Raw genomic sequence first — 19,382 nt, forward strand, 5'->3', positions numbered from 1 at the left:
TAGAGACAGTGAGTACTCAGTATACAGGTGCACACACACATAGTATACAGGCACTCCCTCAAACTGCCACACACACACTCTGAGCACCCAGTACAGAGGTACACCCTCAAAACTGACACACCACACACACACACACACAGAGGACCATTAAACAGGCACATAAGTAAATGATGTACATCCACTAATCAGATACAGCTTTAAATACACGTACCTACAGATACTCTGCACTCACTATTGCAGGTGCACCCTCAAGTACACGTGTACACACACACACACACACAATGCAACAAGTAATGTAACTCAATGTAACTGCACTGTGTAATGAATTGACCTGTACAATCGATTTTGTAAGACAAGCTTTTCACTGTACCTCGGTACATGTGACAATAATAAACCAATACCAATACCAAAGTGAACAGACACATCCTCACAGTGATACATTACACAGGCTGACTAAGTCATTCTACACAAAACAGTCACAATTATTTTTTCCAAACACACTCACTACACACATGCAGAGTGACTGACACACCTTATGCACAAGCAGGCACACACACAGAATACAGTGAAATGATTCTAGAACCACACTCAAATACACAGAAAAAGCACAGAGTGAATAACACAGCCTACAGTTATACATAATGAAGCAGATATTATCACAACTACCTCTAAAGAGATACTTAAAAGTAGTATAGACATTTTGTACTCTATAAATACACAACTACACCACAGACTCATACCCTGCAAAGATACAACTAATGCAGTTAAAATTATAGCTAATATTTTTCACAATTATAGTTAGACCTTGTCCCTGCACACACACAATCAGTATACAGTCACACTAAACAAAATGCTGGAAGAACTCAGGGAAATGGACATTCGACGTTTCAGGTCGAGACCCTTCATTTGGCTGGTCCAATTATTTCTCCCAAACACACTCACTACACACATGCAGAGTGACTGACACACCTTATGCACATACACGATACAGGCAAACAATCCTAGAACCATATTCAAGTACACAGACAAACCATAGAAACAGTGACTGTCCTTTTGCTTCCACAGATTCTGTCTGACCCACTGAGGCTAAAGAAATTTGGCGCGTCCCCTTTGACCTTCACCAACTTTTATTGATGCACCATAGAAAGCATCCTATCCGGATGCATCACGGCTGGTACGGCAACTGCTCTGCCCCAGACCGCAAGAAACTGCAGAGAGTTGTGGGCACAGCCCAGCACATCACGGAAACCAGCCTCCCCTCCGTGGACTCTGTCTACGCTTCTCGCTGCCTCGGTAAAGCAGCCAACATAATCAAAGACCCCACCCACCCCTGGTCATTCTCTCTTCTCCCCCCTCCCATCGGGCAGAAGATACAAAAGCCTGAAAGCACGTACCACCAGGCTCAAGGACAGCTTCTATCCCGCTGTTATAAGACTATTGAATGGTTCCATAGTACGATAAGATGGACCCTTGACCTCACAATCTACCTCGTTATGGCCTTGCACCTTATTGTCTGCCTGCACTGCACTTTCTCTGTAACTGTAACACTTTATTCTGCATTCTCTATTGTTTTCCCTTGTACTACCTCAATGTACTGATGTGATGAAATGCTCTGTATGAATGGCATACACGTTTTTTCACTGTACCTCGGTACATGTGACAATAATGAACCAATTTACCATTTGGCCCATAGTGTCAGTTCTGACCATCAATCACCCATGTACACTAATCCTACATTAATTCCCAGTTTTTATTCTCCCCACATTCCCATCAACTCCCCCTAGATTCTACCCCTCACCTACAAACTAGGGGCAATTTACAGCAGCCAATTAACTTACTGACCTGCATACTTTGGAACCTGGGAAGAAACCCACGCGGTTACAGAGAGAACACGCAAACTCCACACAGACAGTGCCAAAGGTCAGGATCGAACCCGGGTCTCTGGTGCCGTGAGGCAGCAGCTCTACCCGCTGTGCCACTGTGCAAACATTGATAGATCTATCAGTCTAACTCTACTGAGCGGAAATAAAGGGGTTAATTTTTGTCTCACTGTGACAGAAAGACCAAGGAAATTCAGAGGCTACAGTGATTACATCTGGCGGACAAGCCCATGTGAATTTGTACAGTGTGCTCTTACTCCTGTACATATCCTGGAACCAGCTGTCACTTTAATAGCCACAGCCGAGCGCACACACACACACTTGCACACACACACACACTCGCACACACACACACTCACACACACACACACACTCACACACACACACTCACACACACCCACACACACCCAGAAACACAGACACACTCACACACACCCACACACACACACACACCCAGAAACACAGACACTCTCACACACAGACACACTCGCACACAATAGGGTGACCACTCCCCTTGTCCTCACGGAACACACATTCACATGTCCTGCTCCCTACAATAAAATTACAGACCCAGTAGTCTGCCCTGTAATTGTAATTGCATGTGTATCTGTGTGGGTGGGAGCTGTATAGATTTCCACCCTCCCCCCCTTCAGCCGCCACCCCCCCCCCCCCCGCTTCCCCCCCCACCTACAAGTGTGGTGAATGAGATGCATCTGTGTGACTAATCCCCAGCTGAGTTTGCAGATTGTTATTACTGGTGGACTGGGAACTGTCTCATGGGGCAGTACACTGAAGACTGAACACTGAAGACTCAATCACGTTCAAATTCCTTAGCTGATGAAAATAATCCTCATCCCCTCCCCCATCACTCAGAGTGAGTGTCGACTTCCTGACACTGAGCAATTCAATCTTCAACCTGTTCAGATTCCGGTAATGACAGGTGAGTGATAGATTCATAGAGAGATACAGCAGGGAGACAGGCCCTTTGGCCCAGCTGTTCCATGCTGACCAAGGTGTCCATCTAAGCTGGTCCCATTTGCCTGCCTTTGGCCCATATCCCTCTAAACCTTTCCTATCCATGTACCTGTCCGAGTGCCTTTAAAAAGTTGTTAATGTACCTGCCTCAACCACTTCCTCTGACAGCTCATTCAATATACAGACCACCCTCTGTATAAAAGTTGCCCCTCAGGTCCCTATTAAATCTTACCCCTCTCACCTTAAACCTATCCCCTTCTAGATATTGATTCCCCAGCCTTGGGGAAAAAGACTGAGTGCATTCACCCTACCTAAGCCCCTCATGGGCACCACAGTAGTGTAGCGGTTAGTGTAATGCTATCACAGCACCAGCGACCCGGGTTCAATTCTGGCCGCTGCCTGTAAGGAGTTTGTACGTTCTCCCCGTGTGTCTACGTGGGTTTCCTCCAGGTGCTCCAGTTTCCTCCTACATTCCAAAGATGTATGGGCTAGGAAGTTGTGGGCATGCTATGTTGGCGCCGGAAGCGTGGCGACACTTGCGGGCTGCCCGCAAAACACTCACCGCAAAGATGTATTTCACTGTGTGTTTCGATGTTTCGATGTACATGTGACTAATAAAGAAATCTTATCTTGTCTTATCTTATACACCTCGGTAAAATCACCCCTCAGTCTCCTGTGCTCCAAGGGAAAAAGTCCCAGCCTTCTCCACCAGATTCTGATGCAGGGTTTCAACCAGAAACATCGACAATTCTGCTGCTCGACCCGCTGAGTCCCTCTAGCAGATTGTTTGTTGCTCCAGATTCCAGCATCGGCAGTCTCCTGTGTCTCCATTTATCCCAACCAATGTGACTAAAATAAATATGATCTGATTTCTTCTTGCTCCCAGGTACGAATGACCTTGCTCTGCACAAGTACATATTTAGTCAGCATTTGGGCTGAAGGGCCTGTTTCCATGCTGTATAACTCGAAGCACAGGCAGATGGGATTTGTTTAATTGGGCATCATGTTCAACACAGACATTGTGGGCCGAAGGGCCTGTTCCTGTGCTGTCCGTTCTATGCTCTATGTTAAAATTGGCTTCCTCATGTCCTGCATTAGAACAGTGGCTACACTTCAAATATACTTCACTGGTTTGATAAATGCAAGACTTTCTCCCTTCATCATTGTGTTGATCCATCAATTGACGTTCTCTGCCCCAAGAATTTTTATGTGGGCTTGCAGGCTGTTTCCTACGCACAGTGATGTAGGCGTTCATTATACAGTGTTGTTCCTTGTTAAGCACGTACTCTGATTATTCCAGATTTGTCAGAATCATATTGGTTTACATAAAGAATCTGGCAGGAATTACTTTAAATGGTGAATGGTGGGAATGTGAAGTAAGTTGCCACAAACATAAAATCACAGGAAATGTTGCCGTCATTCTCTGAAAGTGGCTTCACAGGTAGTGAAGAAGGCATTTCACACACTGGCCCTTATCAGTCAGGCCACCAAGTATACAACTGGGACGTTATATTGCAGTTCTACAAGATATTGGTGAGGCTGCACTTGGAGTATTTTATGCAGTTTTGATCACCCTGTTATAGAAAAGATGCCATTAAGCTGGAAAGAGTGCAGAGAAGATTTACGAGGATGTTGCCAGGACTCAAGGGCCTGAGTTATAGGGAGAGGTTGTACAGAATGGGACTATATTCCTTGCAATGTAGGAGACTGAGGGATGACCTTCTAGAGGTGTATAAAATCATGAGGGGCAGAGGTAGGGTGAGTGCGCACAGTCTTTTTCCCAGGGAAAGGGAATCAAAAACTAGAAGGCATGGGTTTAAGGTGAGAGGGGAGAGATTTAATAGGAACCTGAGGGGCAACTTTTTCACCCAGAGGGTGGTCAGTACATGGAACGAGCTGCCCGAGGAAGCGGTTGAGGCAGGTGCAATAACATTTAAAAGATACTTGGACAGGTACATGGATAGGAGAGGTTTCGAGGGATATGGGCCAAACGTGGGCAAGTGGGACTGGCTAGGTGGGAATCTTGTTGGGCCGAAGGGTCCGTATGACTCTATGATCCTACTTAGCCATTTGGCCCCTCTCCCCACATTCAATAAGACCATGACTGATCTTTCCCTCTGCATCTCTTTCCCGTGTTAACCCTACATCCTAAAACCCTATTGAATATCCTCAGTGACTGAGCTTCCACAGCCCTTTTGGTTAGAGATTCTCCATCCTCTAGGTGAAGGTACATCTGCCCATCTCTGTCCTGAATGGGCAAGCCCTTATTTTGAGGTTGTGACACCCACTCAGAGGAAACTATCATCCCCATATCTACCCTGTCAAACCCCATAAGAATTTTGTGCATGTCAATGGTATACCTCTGTAAACTCTCGAGGTAGCCACACAAGCTTGAAGTGCCAGATATCACAAGCCCGATCGTGTTCTTATGCAGCTGTGTGCCAAGTCACCTTTCTGGTTTTCATTTACTATTGATTCTCACATGACAAACCTGTCTCTCCAGGAATCAAACGAGTGAACCTTTGCTGCCCTCCCTCAACTGTAAGGATATCCTTCCTCAGGTAGGGAAACCAGACTTCAACACAATATTCCCAAGCAATCTGCTGGAGGAACTCAGCGGTTCGAGCAGCATCTGTGGGGGGGAAAGGAAATGGAGGGGTTACAGTTTTCAAACTGGTGGGCAGGAGTGAGGTGAAAGATGGAGTATAGGTCAAGACACATGATACTAAGATATTTATTTATCAGTCACATGTACATCAAAACACACAGTGAAATGCATCTTTTGTGTAGAGTGTTCTGGGGGCAGCCCGCAAGTGTCGCCACGCTTCCGGCGCCAACATAGCACGCCCACAACTTCCTAACCCGTACGTCTTTGGAATATGGGAGGAAACCGGAGCACCCGGAGGAAACCCACGCAGACACGGGGAGAACGTACAAACTCCTTACAGACAGCGACCGGAATTGAACTCGGGTCACTGGTGCTGTAATAGCATCACGCTAACCGCTACGCTACCGTGCCGCCCTTGTGGTGACAAGGAGCATGAGTACTGACTGTTAGAACGTAGAACAGTGCAGAACAGGAACAGGCCCTTCAGCCCACCATGTCTGTGCTGATCATAATGCCAAATTAAACTAATCCCTTCTGCCTACACATGACCCAAATCTTTTTATTCCCTGCATGTTCATGTGTCTGTCTAAATGCCTCCTAAATGTCACTTACATAACTACCTCCAGCACCACTCCTCACAGTTCCAGGCACCCACCACTCTCTGTGTAAAAAACATGCCCCACAATCTCATTTAAACTTTCCCCCTCAAACCTATGTCCTGTAGTATTTGACATTTCTACTCTGTGAAAAAGACTGTCAACCCTATCTACACCTCTCATAATGTTATGGACCTCTATCAGGTCTCCCCTCAGCCTCCGACACTCCAGAGAAAACAACCCGAGTTTGTCCAACCTCTCCTCACAGCTCATACCCGCTAATCCAGGCATCATCCTGGTGAACCTCTTCTGCACCTGCTCCAAGGCCTCCTTCCTGTAATGGGGCGACCAGAACTGCACACAATACTCCAAATGTTGCCTAATCAAAGTTTTATACAGCTTCAGAACCAGGATGAACATCGGATTCTCTCACGATAAAGTGCTCCGGTTTCCTCCCACATTCCAAAGACGTACAGGTAAGGAAGTTGTGGGCATGCTATGTTGGCGCCAGAAGTGTGGCGACACTTGCGGGCTGCCCCCAGCACATTCTCAATAACGCAAAAACATACATTTCACTGTGTGTTTCGATGTACATGTGACTGATAAATAAATTCCTTAATATCTTCCTGTTGGAAAAGGTGCAGAGGAGATTTACCAGAGAGTATGGATTATGAGGAGAGACTGAGGGAGCTAGAGCTTTACTCTTTGGAGAGAAGGAGGATGAGAGGAGACATGATAGAGGTGTACAAAATATTAAGAGGAATAGACAGAGTAGAGAGCCAGCACCTCTTTCCCAGGGCACCAGTGCTCAATACAAGAGGGCATGGCTTTAAAGTAATGGGTGGGAAGTTCAAGGGAGATATCAGAGGAGGTTTTTTACCCAGAGAGTGGTTGGGGCGTGGAATGCGCTGCCTGGGGTGGTGGTGGAGGCAGGTACACTGGTCAAATTCAAGAGATTACTAGATAAGCATATGGAGGAATTTAAACGAGAGGGATATGTGGGAGGCAGGGGTTAGATGGTCTTCAGCGAGGTTTAGAGGTCGGCACAACATTGTGGGCCGAAGGGCCTGTATTGAGCTGTACTGTTCTATGTTCTATAAGTAAACCAACCCCCTCCATCTACCTCGCCTCTTCTTCCCTTCCCCATCCTCTCTTTTTTCTCCTCACCATTGTTTTTCTTCTTCTCTCCTTTTCCTCTCCTCCCCTCCCCCCAGTGAGCCGCCTGCCTCCATACTGTGACCCATCCCCCCGGTGGACCTGCTCTCCCCACCTCCCCCGCACCTGCCTGTCACTATCTCTTCCCTGCGTCTACCTATCACCACCCTGTGCCCACCCCGCCTCCCCTCTTTTGTCCACCTATCACTGCTCTGCTTCTCCCTCCTATATATTGGGCTTCCCCTTTTCCCATCTTCAGTCCTGAAGAAGGGTCCTGACCCGAAACGTTGACCGCCTGCTTTTCTCCACGGATGCTGCCTGGCCTGCTGAGTTCCTCCAGCATCTTGTTGATTTTTCATCTAGATCCCAGCAACTGCAGTCCTTTGGTTCTCTTTTGTACAGCTGCAATGTGACTTCCTGACTCTTATACTCAATGCCCCGACCAATGAAGGCCAGCATTCCTTACACCTTCTTTACTGCCCTTTCTACTTGTGTTGCCACTTTCAGGGACCTGTGGACCCGGACCCCAAGATCCCTCTGTTCATCTCTCTGTAGATCCCTCTGTAAGGGTCCTGCCGTATACTTAGGAAGGCATTTTAGTGCGAGGAAGGGGCACAAGTATGATAATGGGAAGTGAAGAGGGACCAGGTCAGCTCATGCTCCTTACCACTGGATGGTTGGCATGGATACATTGGGCTGAAGGGCCTGCTTTTTTATGCTCTATGGTTATGACTCTAATTGAATGCATCCATGAGGGACAGGGAGCTAAAGAGGCAGAGGGACAAGGTGGAGATAATGAGACGGGCTCCAGTGATGTATAGAGACAACTGGCTGTTTCGATCCTGTAAATTGTGTGCAGTTCTGGTGTAGTCTTTCAGTCGGGAAAGTGGATTTTTTTTCTAAATGGATCACATTGCGTTTAATTCATGTCACATGCTGGCAGAGTTCAAAATCTGATGAACAGTTTAGAAAGGGCTGACCCTAATTCTGCAGTCCTCGATTACTCCCTGAGGCAGTAACGTAAAGTCGGGCAGACTCGCTCCACCTTAGTAAATATTTAAACATCAGCCACACAATCTTGCCTAGCAGTGGCTCCTGTTTTCCAGAATGGGGCGGCACTGTGGTGCAGCGGGTAGGGCCGCTGCCTCACAGCGCCAGGGACCTGGGTTCGATCTCGACCTCCGGCGCAGTCTGTGTGGAGTTCGCACGCTCTCCCTGTGACCGCATGGGTTTCCCCAGGGTGTTCCGGTTCCCTCCCACATCCCAAAGACAAGCAGGTTGGTGGGTCGATGCAAGAAACTGCAGAGGGTTGTTAGGTTTTTTTCCAGTTCTTTCCTGCCATCACCAGCTTGCTTACAGCAACAACTGAGTCACAGACACCAGCCTCCCCTCCTTGGACTCTGTCTTTACCTCTCGTTGTCTTGGTGAAGCAGGCAGCATAATCAAAGACCACACCCACCAGGGTCATTCTCTCTTCTCTCCTCTTCCATCAGGTAGAAGATACAGGAGCCTGAGGGCATGTACCACCAGGCTCAAGGACAGCTTCTACCCCACTATGATAAGACTATTGAACGGTTCCCTTGTACAGTGAGATGGACTCTGACCTCATGATCTACCTTGTTGTGACCTTGCACCTTATTGCACTGCACTTCCTCTGTAGCTGTGACACTTTACTCTGTACTGTTATTGTTTCTACCTGTACTACCTCAATGCACTCTGTACTGACTCAATGTAACTGCACTGTGTAATGAATTGACCTGTACGATCGGTATGCAGGACAGGTTTTTCACTGTACTTCGGTACAAGTGACAATAATAAACCAATACCAATACCAAAAATAATTGGCCACTGTAAGTTGTCCCTAATGTGTGTGGGTGAGGAGTAGAATCCAGGAGGGGGAGTTGATGGGAATAAAAACTGGGATCAGGAGATACAAGGGACGGCAGAGGCTGGAATCTGAACAACAAACAAACTGCTGGAGGAATTCAGTGGGTCGAGCAGCATCTGTGGGTGGGGGGGGGGAGGAATCGTCGACGTTTCGGGTCGAAACCCTGCTTCAGGACTGAGAGTGGAGGGGGGAGGTAGATCATATAGGGGGGGAGAGGGGTGAGACAGGGGCCAGAGGAGATTGGTGGGCTGAGGAGGGTGGGGGTTATTGAAGGATGATGCACAGATTGAGCATAAAAACGGGATTGATACAGGATTAGTGTGAATGGGTTGGCACAGACTCAGTGGGCCGAAGGGCCTGTTTCCATGCTGCATCTCCATATGACTCTATGACAATGTCGACCCCCATGCCCCCTGCCACCAATCAAACCAATGCAGCCCTCCTTAACAAGTGGATGGGAAAGGAAAGGTTTAGAGGGATATGAGCAAATGTGGGCATTAGCCCAGATGGGTATCTTGGTTGGAATGGACTAGTTGGGCTGAAGGGCCTGTTTCTGTGCTGTATGACTCTTGTGACTCTAAATATCATTCCCTCGCTACTGACTCTGTATAGTTGTTCTCCAGATCAAAGCAGAGGGCTCGCTCGCTCAACAAGATATCTAAGGGTCCCGATGCTCACGATCTCCCCATCGGAGAGAGTGCCAGCTACCATGAACTCCCTCCGTCCCTGGCTCAGTTGAATCCCACCAATCCCATCCAGCTTCTACCTCTCCTTAGTTTCCTACTTCTCAACATCTGGGGACATCCAATCATCCAGATCTCTGCTGCCCATTATCTGCCTCACAGCTTGTCACATTAACTTAAAACTCCTGTCCTTAAAGTCTCCCAATGCCTCAAGTTCAAAGTTCCATGGCCCATAACGTTCTCAACCTCTCCAATCCATGTACCCGTCCAACTGTCTTTTAAAAGTTGTCATTGTCCCTGCCTCAACCACTGACAGCTCGTTCCACATGGATACCACCCTTTGTGCAAACAAGTTGCTCCTCAGGTTCCCACTAAATCTTTCCCCTCTCACCTTAAGCCTTTGTCCTCTAGTTCTTGATTCCCCATTCTAGTAACATAGAAACATAGAAAACTTACAGCACAATACAGGCCCTTCGGCCCACAAAGTTGTGCCGAACACGTCCCTACCTTAGAAATTACTAGGCTTACCCATAGCCTATTTTTCTAAGCTCCATTTACCTATTCAAAAGTCTCTTAAAAGACCCTATTGTATCCGCCTCCACCACCGTTGCCGGCAGCCCATTCCACACACTCACCACTCTCTGAGTAAAAAAACTTACCCCTGACATCTCCTCTATACCTACTCCCCAGCACCTTAAACCTGTGTCCTCTTGTGGCCACCAATTCAGCCCTGGGGAAAAACCTCTGACTATCCACCCGATCAATGCCTCTCATCATCTTCTACCCCTCTATCAGGTCACCCCTCATCCTCCGTCACTCCATGGAGAAAAGGCCGAGTTCACTCAACCTGCTTTCATAAGGCATGCTCCCCAATCCGGGCAACATCCTTGTAAATCTCCTCTGCACCCTCTCTATGGCTTCCAAATCCTTCCTGTAGTGAGGTGACCAGAACTGAGCACAATACTCCAAGTGCATATTCTATGTCATAGAAATTGTTGGTGTGGAAACCATGGTCAGATGGTGGTCACAGAGTCATACAGCACAGAAACATGCCCTTTGGCCCATTATTTTCATGCTACCCATCCATACTAATCCCACTTAACGGCACTTGGTCTGTCGCCTCCCCTGCAAGTGTTCCTATAGATACTTCTTAAATATTCTGTGAGTCTCTACCTCCATCACCCCCTCAGTGCGTTACAGACTCCTACCACGCTCTGGGTGGTAAAATTCTTCCTCAGATCCTCTCTAAACCTTTTACCCCTACCCCTTTGTTGTGGGGGGGGGGGGTTGTTGGCAGATCAGTATTCTTGGAGAGTTGGGGTGGAAATTCCCAATACTTGACCAGGTAGGCTGGGATCTGCTCAGGCTTGTTCCCTTTAAGAGGCATTAAAGCAGGTTCCACTGTGAGGGCCCAGTTCTACGTGAATGGCCTTTGATCTCCATAGACCAGGGCCGGTGTAGGCAAACCATGGATCAGTACCCAGGCGTGTACTTGAAGCCACTGTATGTCACTCTGCTTGTCTGAGCACCTCCAAGCACTTCTGCATCAGGCTACTGGAGGAATGAGAAGGAGTATTGTGTGCAGTTCTGGTCGCCCCATCACAGGAAGGATGTGGAGGCTTTGGAGAGGGTGCAGAAGAGGTTCACCAGGATGCTGCCTGGATTAAAGGATATAAGCTATAAAAGGAGAGGTTGGAAAAACTTGGGTCGTTTTCTCTGGAGCGTCAGAGGCCGAGGGGAGACCAGTTAGAAGTTTATAAAATTATGAGAGGCAGAGATACGATAGGCAGTCAGAATCTTTTTCCCACGGTAGATAATATAAGATTTCTTAATTAGTCACATGTACATTGAAACACACAGTGAAATGCATCTTTTGTGTAGAGTGTTCTGGGGGCAGCCCGCAAGTGTCGCCACGCTTCCGGCGCCAATATGGCATGCCCACAACTTCCTAACCCGTACGTCTTTGGAATGTGGGAGGAAACTGGAGCACCCGGAGGAAACCCACGCAGACACAAGGGAACGTACAAACTCCTTACAGACAGCAGCCGGAATTGAATCCGGGTCGCTGGCGCTGTAATAGTGTTACACTAACCGCTCCACTACCGTGCCTGTACTAGAGTTCATGCATTTAAGGTGAGAGGGAGAAACTTTAAAGGAGATGTGCGGGGCAGGTTTTTTACACAGAGAGTGGTGGGTGCCTGGAACGGGCTGCCAGGGGTGGTGTTGGAAGCAGATATGACAGAGGCGTTAAAGAGGCTGTTAGGCACGTGAATATGCAGGGAATGGAGGTAGAAGAGACAGTTTAATTCGGCATCGTGTTCAGCGTAGACGTTGTGCGTCAAAGGGTCTTTTCCTGTGCTGTACTATTCTACGTTCTAAAATCAAGGATTGAGTAAGATTCTGGGTAGCTAAGGGGTTAAATACTACATTCTTCGTGATTCCTCCCCCACAGGCTTTTTTGCCTTGTTGTCTCAGATCCAGATTCTTTGCTGCTTCTGCCTTCCGGTTCCATGTGAGAACCCTTGGTGGCAAAAGAACAGAATATTAATAGTTGGTTTCTGTGGGAATAATGGCAAATATGCAGGGGATATTTTGACCTCGTCCTCTCCATTCAATCCACTGTGAACTAATCGAGGGAGAGGGAGAAAAAGAGGGGAGGGGGGAAGGAGAGAAAGGACCCCAGCTAGTCTGTGATGCAAATGAAATGAACTCTGTCACAAATGCTCATTTTTTCCCTTTGTGGGTAGAACCTGATTTGAAGAGGCTTAGACTTCAGTTTATGAATGGGAGTTATTTATCAGGGACTTTGATTAATAAGCAGTGCAAAGGATTTAAATGGGACGTTATAACATTTCTCAGCAAGATGTTGAAGTTCTTGGCATATAGCGAATGGTTTTGAGTGCATTGATTGTTTTGTACCCAAGATGGGTTACCTCATGTCATCTTCAGATATTCTATTGATTTAAATATCATGTTACACAATACATCTTGTTGTGATCCACTCCGCACCTGAGCTTTTGCTGTTTACAGATCCTTCGTTCTCATCTGGGTCACCTGAGATTCACACTGAGGTTCACTGGAGATCTGATCACGGGGGATAAAGCTATACGTCTATGGAAAACATGAGGGAGTGTGGAACCATCTAATTTGTTCGATGGAACTGCTGGTATTGATAGTTCGATTCAAGATTGTGCAATCACCGGTGGTTGAACAAATAGGGAAAATCCAAAGCTTATTCCATTGGCTGTCTGAGGTTGCATGATCTCAGGACTGGGAGTACACCTACTAACTGTGGCAGTCTGCTCTGGGCTAGGATTACAGCAGTCTCAAAAACAAACAAAACTCTTGAGCCGACATCAATGTTATAAGAAATTAAAATGAGAGCCCCTGCTACCTGGGGAGAACTCCAGCTTTAGTTATGCCTGAATCAATGCCACCACACTGGTTACTGGGAGCTTACTGTACACAACTGAGTGCTGTGCCTCCTGTATTACTACAGGGACCACATTTTGTTCATTGACTGTAGAGCACTTGGTGAAGTCTGAACATAGTAATAAATGTTATATAAACGCAAGCTCGATTTTTTCAGTTAAATATACAAAGGAGGAATAGGAAATAATTCTATATTTATAGATTCCATAGAACATTGAACAGAACAGCACAGGAACAGGCCCTTTGGCCCATCAATGTCTGTGCCGACTATGATACAAAACTAAACTAATCCCTTTTGCCTGCACATGGTCCATATCCCTCCATTTCTGTCTGTTTATGTAAATGCTTCTTAACCTTGCTCCTTATTGTCTGCCTGCACTGCACTTTCTCTGTAACTGTAACACTATATTCTGCATTCTGTTATTGTTTTCCCTTGTACTACCTCGATGCGTTGATGTGATGAATTGATCTGTACGATCGGTATGCAAGAGAAGTTTTTCATGTGACAGTAATAAACCAATTTACCAATTTTTTATATCTGCTTCCACCACATCCCCGACGGTGCATTCCAGGCACCTACACTATGTAAAAACCTTGCCTTATAAATCTCCTTTAAACTTTCCTTCTCTCATCTTTATGTCCTTTGATATTTGACATTTCCACCCTGGGAAAAAGGTTCCGACTGTCTACCCTGTCTATGCCTCTCATCATCTTATAAACTTCTGTCAGGTTGCCCCTCAAGCTCTGACACTCCAGAGAAAACAATTCAGGTTTGTACAACATAGAACATAGAACACTACAGCACAGTACAGACCCTTTAGCCCACAATGTTGTGCCGACATTTTATCCTGCTCTAAGATCTATCTCCTTACATCAATCCAGGCAGCATCCTGGTGAGCCTCTTCTGCACCCCCTCCAAAGCTTCCACATCCTTCCTGTAATGAGGCGACCAGAACTGCACACAATACTCCAAGTGTGGCCCAACCAAAGTTTTATACAGCTGCAACATGACTTCCTGACTTTTATACTCAATGCCCTGACCGATGAAGGCAAGCACACTGTACGCCTTCCTTGCCGCCCTATCTACTTGTGTGGCCACTTTCAGGGAGCTCTGGACTTGCATCTCTGTGTACAACAATGCTCCTAAAGGTCCTGCCATTAACAGTATACTTTCCTCATGCATTTGACCTTGTCACCTTTGACTCTCACCAACTTTTACTGATGCACCATAGAAAGCATCCTATCAGGATGTATCACAGCTTGGTATGGCAACTGCTCTGCTCAGGACCGCAAGAAGCTGCAGAGAGTTGTGGACACAGCCCAGCACATCACGGACACCAGCCTCCCCTCCTTGGACTCTGTTTTTACCTCTCATTGTCTTGGTGAAGCAGCCAGCATAATCAAAGACCCCACCCACCCGGGACATTCTCTCTTCTCCTCTCCCATCGGGTAGAAGATACAGGTGCCTGAGGACACATACCACCAGACTTAAGGACAGATTCTACCCCACAGTGATAAGACTATTGAACAGTTCCCTTATACAATGAGATGGACTCTGACCTCATGATCTACCTTGTTGTGACCTTGCACCTTATTGCACTGCACTTTCTCTGTAGCTGTGACACTTTACTCTGTACTGTTATTGTTTTTACCTGTACTACATGCACTCTGTACTAACTCAATGTAACTGCACTGTGTAATGAATTGACCTGTATGATCAGTTTGTAAGACAAGTTTTTCACTGTACCTCGGTACAAGTGACAATAATAAACCAATACCAAAACCAATACCGGTATAAACTTGTCCGGATTAAACTTCATCTGCCATTTCTCTGCATATTTCCAACTGATCTATATCCTGCTGTATATTTTGACAACCTTCATCAAATGATCTCCAAAGCTGAGTGGATAAATAAATAGGAGTGGTTTGGCATCAAATTAAGAAGGTTGCAAGCTTCGACCGTGGTCTGTCACTTGATCAAACACCCCATTCATCACCTTAGAGCAGGTACATCCTCTCCTGACTTACAACTGATCTACAAAATACCGAACCTCCTAAACTAATCATGTTGACAGTGTGGTTAAATCACTGGTAAGGCCACACTTGGAGCACTGCGTACAGTTCTGGTCGCCCTGCTATAGGAAGGGTGTCATTAAACTGGAGAGGGTGCAAAAAAGATTCACAAGGATGGTACCAGGGCTGGAGGGCTTGAGTTATAAGGAGAGGCTGGTCCTGTTTTCCCTGGAGCGTAGGAGGCTGAGGGGTGACCTGATAGAGGTGATAAGAGGCATAGATAGGGTGGACAGTCAGAATCTTTTTCCCAGGGTAGGGGAGTCTAAAACTATAGGTTTAAGGTGAGAGGGGTAAGATTTAAAGGGGACCCCAGGGGTAACTTCTTAACACAGAGGGTGGTGGGTGTGTGGAACGAGCTGCCAGAGGAAGTGGCAGAGGCGGGTACAATTACAACGTTTAAAAGACAGGTACATGGATGGGAAAGGTTTAAAGGGATATGGGCCAAACGCAGGCAAATGGGACCAGCTCAACTGTTCAAGGTCAATTTGCGATGGGCATTAAATGTTGCCTCCCCAACGATACCCAGATCCTGAAAAATGAAATACCATGGACACACCTTCACCACACGGATCGGGGAGGTGACCTCCTGTTTATTAAGAGCAACACTGATAAGAATTCTCATCTCATATCCCATGAATAAATGTAAGTGATTAATGACAGGAGTGTGAGTGTTCATGTGGTTTCAGTGGATCTGCTTTCCATCAAGAAGAGTCGTCTATTTTTGCCTTTATTTAGTTTAAATTTGTTTTAAATCATCAGGCTTGTAATGAAAGCTGTGTATTCATTCACAGGCCAAGTTGTGCGTTAAGAGCTAAAACACCTACAGAACTTCTGTGATGGGAACAGAATAAGTGGAACAATATGTTCTGATTCCAGGGAATGTTCTACAACTACCATTACGCAGACACCAAACTGACTCATCCACGGATAGTTTATGGTTGGTGTTTTCTCTATAGCACAAGCCAGGTGTGTACGGTACATCAATTTCTGACCTGATGTTTCATGTAAAAAATGTCATGGAGTCATTGAGTCATAGAGCTATACAGGACAGAAGACAGGCCCTTCGGCCCAACTCGTCCATGCCGACCAAGTTGCCAAAGTGAGCTAGTCCCATTTGCCTGCGTTAGGTCCATATCCCTCGAAACCTTTCCTATCCATGTACCTGTCCAAGTGTCTTTTAAGTGTCATAAGTGTCCCTGCCTCTGCCACTTCTTCTGGCAGCTCGTTCCATTTCCCCACCACCTTCTGTTTGAAACAGTTGCCTCCCTCAGGTCTCCCTTCTCACATTAAACCTCTGCCCTCTAATTTTCTCCCCTACGCTGAAGAAGAGACTGCGACCATTCACCTTATCTATGCTCCTCATGATTTTTTAAACCTCAAGGTCACTCCTCCATCCTACACTCCAGAGAGAAAAGTCCCAGCCGATCCAGTCTCTCCTCCAGCCCCTCTTAACATCCCCGTCAACCTTTTCTGCATCCTTTCCAGTTCAGTGAAATCTTTCCTATAGCAGGGAAACCAGAACTACGCAGTGCTCCAAATGTGGCCTTACCAACGTTTTGTACACTGTAACACGACATCCCAACTCCTGTACTCGGTGCCCTGACCGATGAAGGCCAGCGTGCCAAACACTTTCTTCACCACCCTGTGTCACCGCTTTCAGGGATTATGTACACCCCCAGGTCTCTCTGTTCCACAACACTCCCCAGGGCCCTACCATTCACAGTGTAGGTCCTGCCCTGGTTCGTTTTACCAAATGCAACACCTGAATTAAACTCCATCCTGCCGTCCCACGGCCCACTGGCCCAGTTGATCAAGGTCCTGTTGCGATCTCGGATAATCTTGTTCACAAGTCATAGCAGTCCCTTCACGTTGCAATCCAGCCGGTAAGGCTGTCCACCAGGAGTCCTCATGACGTTCCTCTCCAAGTCACACACTGTCCTGATTTGGAGATTAATCGCCGTTCCTTCATCGCCACTGGGTCTAAGCCCTGGAACTCCCTCCCCAACACCACCGTGGGAGCACCTTCACCAGGAGAACAGCAACAGTTCAAGAAGGTGAATCACCCCCACCTTCTGCAAGGGCAGTTAAGATTAAGGTTAAGATTTCTTTATTAGTCACACGTATGTCGAAACACACAGTGAAATGCATCTTTTGCATGGAGTGTTCTGGGGGCAGCCCGCAAGTGTCGCCACGCTTCCGGCGCCAACATAGCATGCCCACAACTTCCTAACCCGTACGTCTTTGGAATCTGGGAGGAAACTGGAGCACCCGGAGGAAACCCACGCAGACACAGTCCTTGTCTGAGACACTCAGATCCCAAAAACGAATTTAAAAGAAGTTGCACTGAGTCTACATGACAGATCTTTCAGTACAGTACAGTGCTGATGTCTCTGCAAACAAATCTTCAATAGGCCTTTCACCCTGGGCTTTGGTAGAGATTTTCTCCCCTTGCAAGCCTCCTCCGGTGAGTAGAGGTGCTACCTTGCAGCTCCAGTGACCCAGTTTCAATCCTGACCCCTGATGCTGCATTTGTATGTTCTCCCTGTGACCGTGTGGGGTTTTCTCCGGGTGCTCTGGTTTCTTCCCCCTTCCCAGAGATGATCAGGGAGTTGATTGGTTATTGCAAGTTGCCTCAATGTACATGGGAGGTACAATCTGAAGGGAGTTGATGGGAATGTGGGGAGAATAAAATGGGATCAGTGTCGGATTGGTGTAAATGGGTGGTTGATGGTCGGTACAGACTCAGTGGGCCGAAGGGCCTCTGTCTGTGCCGTATGAGGGAGTGCAAGAGGTGGTGTGGTGTTCGGTGTGGAGCTGTGGTGGACAGGGCAGGTGCAGTGCAGCTCTCCAGCTCTTCCTGAATTGTACTGCTGTTAATCATAGTTACTTGTCAACGTTATGCATAAAACAGGCCAGGTCTGACACAGCACGCCAGCCAGCTCTGGTCAATAGGACAAAGTGCTGGAAACACTCAGCGGGTCAGGCAGCGTCTGTGGAGAGAGAAACAGAGATAACACTTCAGGTTAATGGCTCTTCGTCAGAACTGGGAAAGTGAGAAAACAGGTGTGTTTTAGGTTGTGGAGAGAGGGAGGGGTATGTCTGTGATTGGGTGGCAGGTGACACATTGTGTTCATAGCCCTGCACTTAATAAGTCATAGAGTCGTATGGCATGGAAACAGGCCCTTCAACCCAACTTGTCCTTACTGATCAAAATACCTATCCACACTAATCCCATTTGCCTGCATTTGGCCCATATCCCTCTGAAGCTTTCCTATCCATGTACCTGTCCAAATGTTTTTAAAAATGCTTTGGGTTGTTAAGAAGGCGTATGGTGTGTTAGCCTTCATTAGTCGGGATATTGAGTTCAAGAGCTGCGAGGTAACGTTGCAGCTCTATAGAACTCTGGTTAGACGACACTTGGAGTATTGTGTTCAGTTCTGGTCACCTCATTATAGGAAGAATGTGGAAGCTTTAGAGAGGGTGCAGAGGAGATTTACCAGGATGCTGCCTGGATTGGAGAGCATGTCTTATGAGGATAGGTTGAGCAAGCTAGGGCTTTTCTCTTTGGAGAGAAGGAGGATGAGAGGGGACTTGATAGAGGTGTACAAGATGATGAGGCACAGATCGAGTGGACAGTCAGAGACTTTTTCCCATGGCGACAGTGGCTAACATGAGGAGGCATAATTTTAAGGTGATTGGAGGGAGATATAAGGGGGATGTCAGGGGTAATTTCTTTTACACAGAGAGTGGTGGGTGTGTGGAACGCACTGCCGGCAAAGGTTATGGGGGCAGATACGTTAGGGATATTTAAGAGACTCTTAGATAGACACATGAATGATAGAGAAATGGAGGGCTATGTGGGAGGGAAGGGTTAGATAGATCTTAGAGCAGGATAAAATGTCAGCACAACATTGTGGGCCGAAGGGCCTGTACTGTGCTGTAGTGTTCTATGTTCTAAATGTTATAATTGTACCCGCCTCTACCACCTCCTCTAGAAGCTCGTTCCATATACCCACCACCCTCTGTGTGAAAAAGTTGCCCTTAAGATCTGCTTTCAATATTTCCCCTCTCACATTAAACTGTGACCATCCA

The sequence above is a fragment of the Pristis pectinata genome, chromosome 1, assembly GCF_009764475.1.
Source record: "Pristis pectinata isolate sPriPec2 chromosome 1, sPriPec2.1.pri, whole genome shotgun sequence".
Taxonomy (NCBI): Eukaryota; Metazoa; Chordata; class Chondrichthyes; order Rhinopristiformes; family Pristidae; genus Pristis; species Pristis pectinata.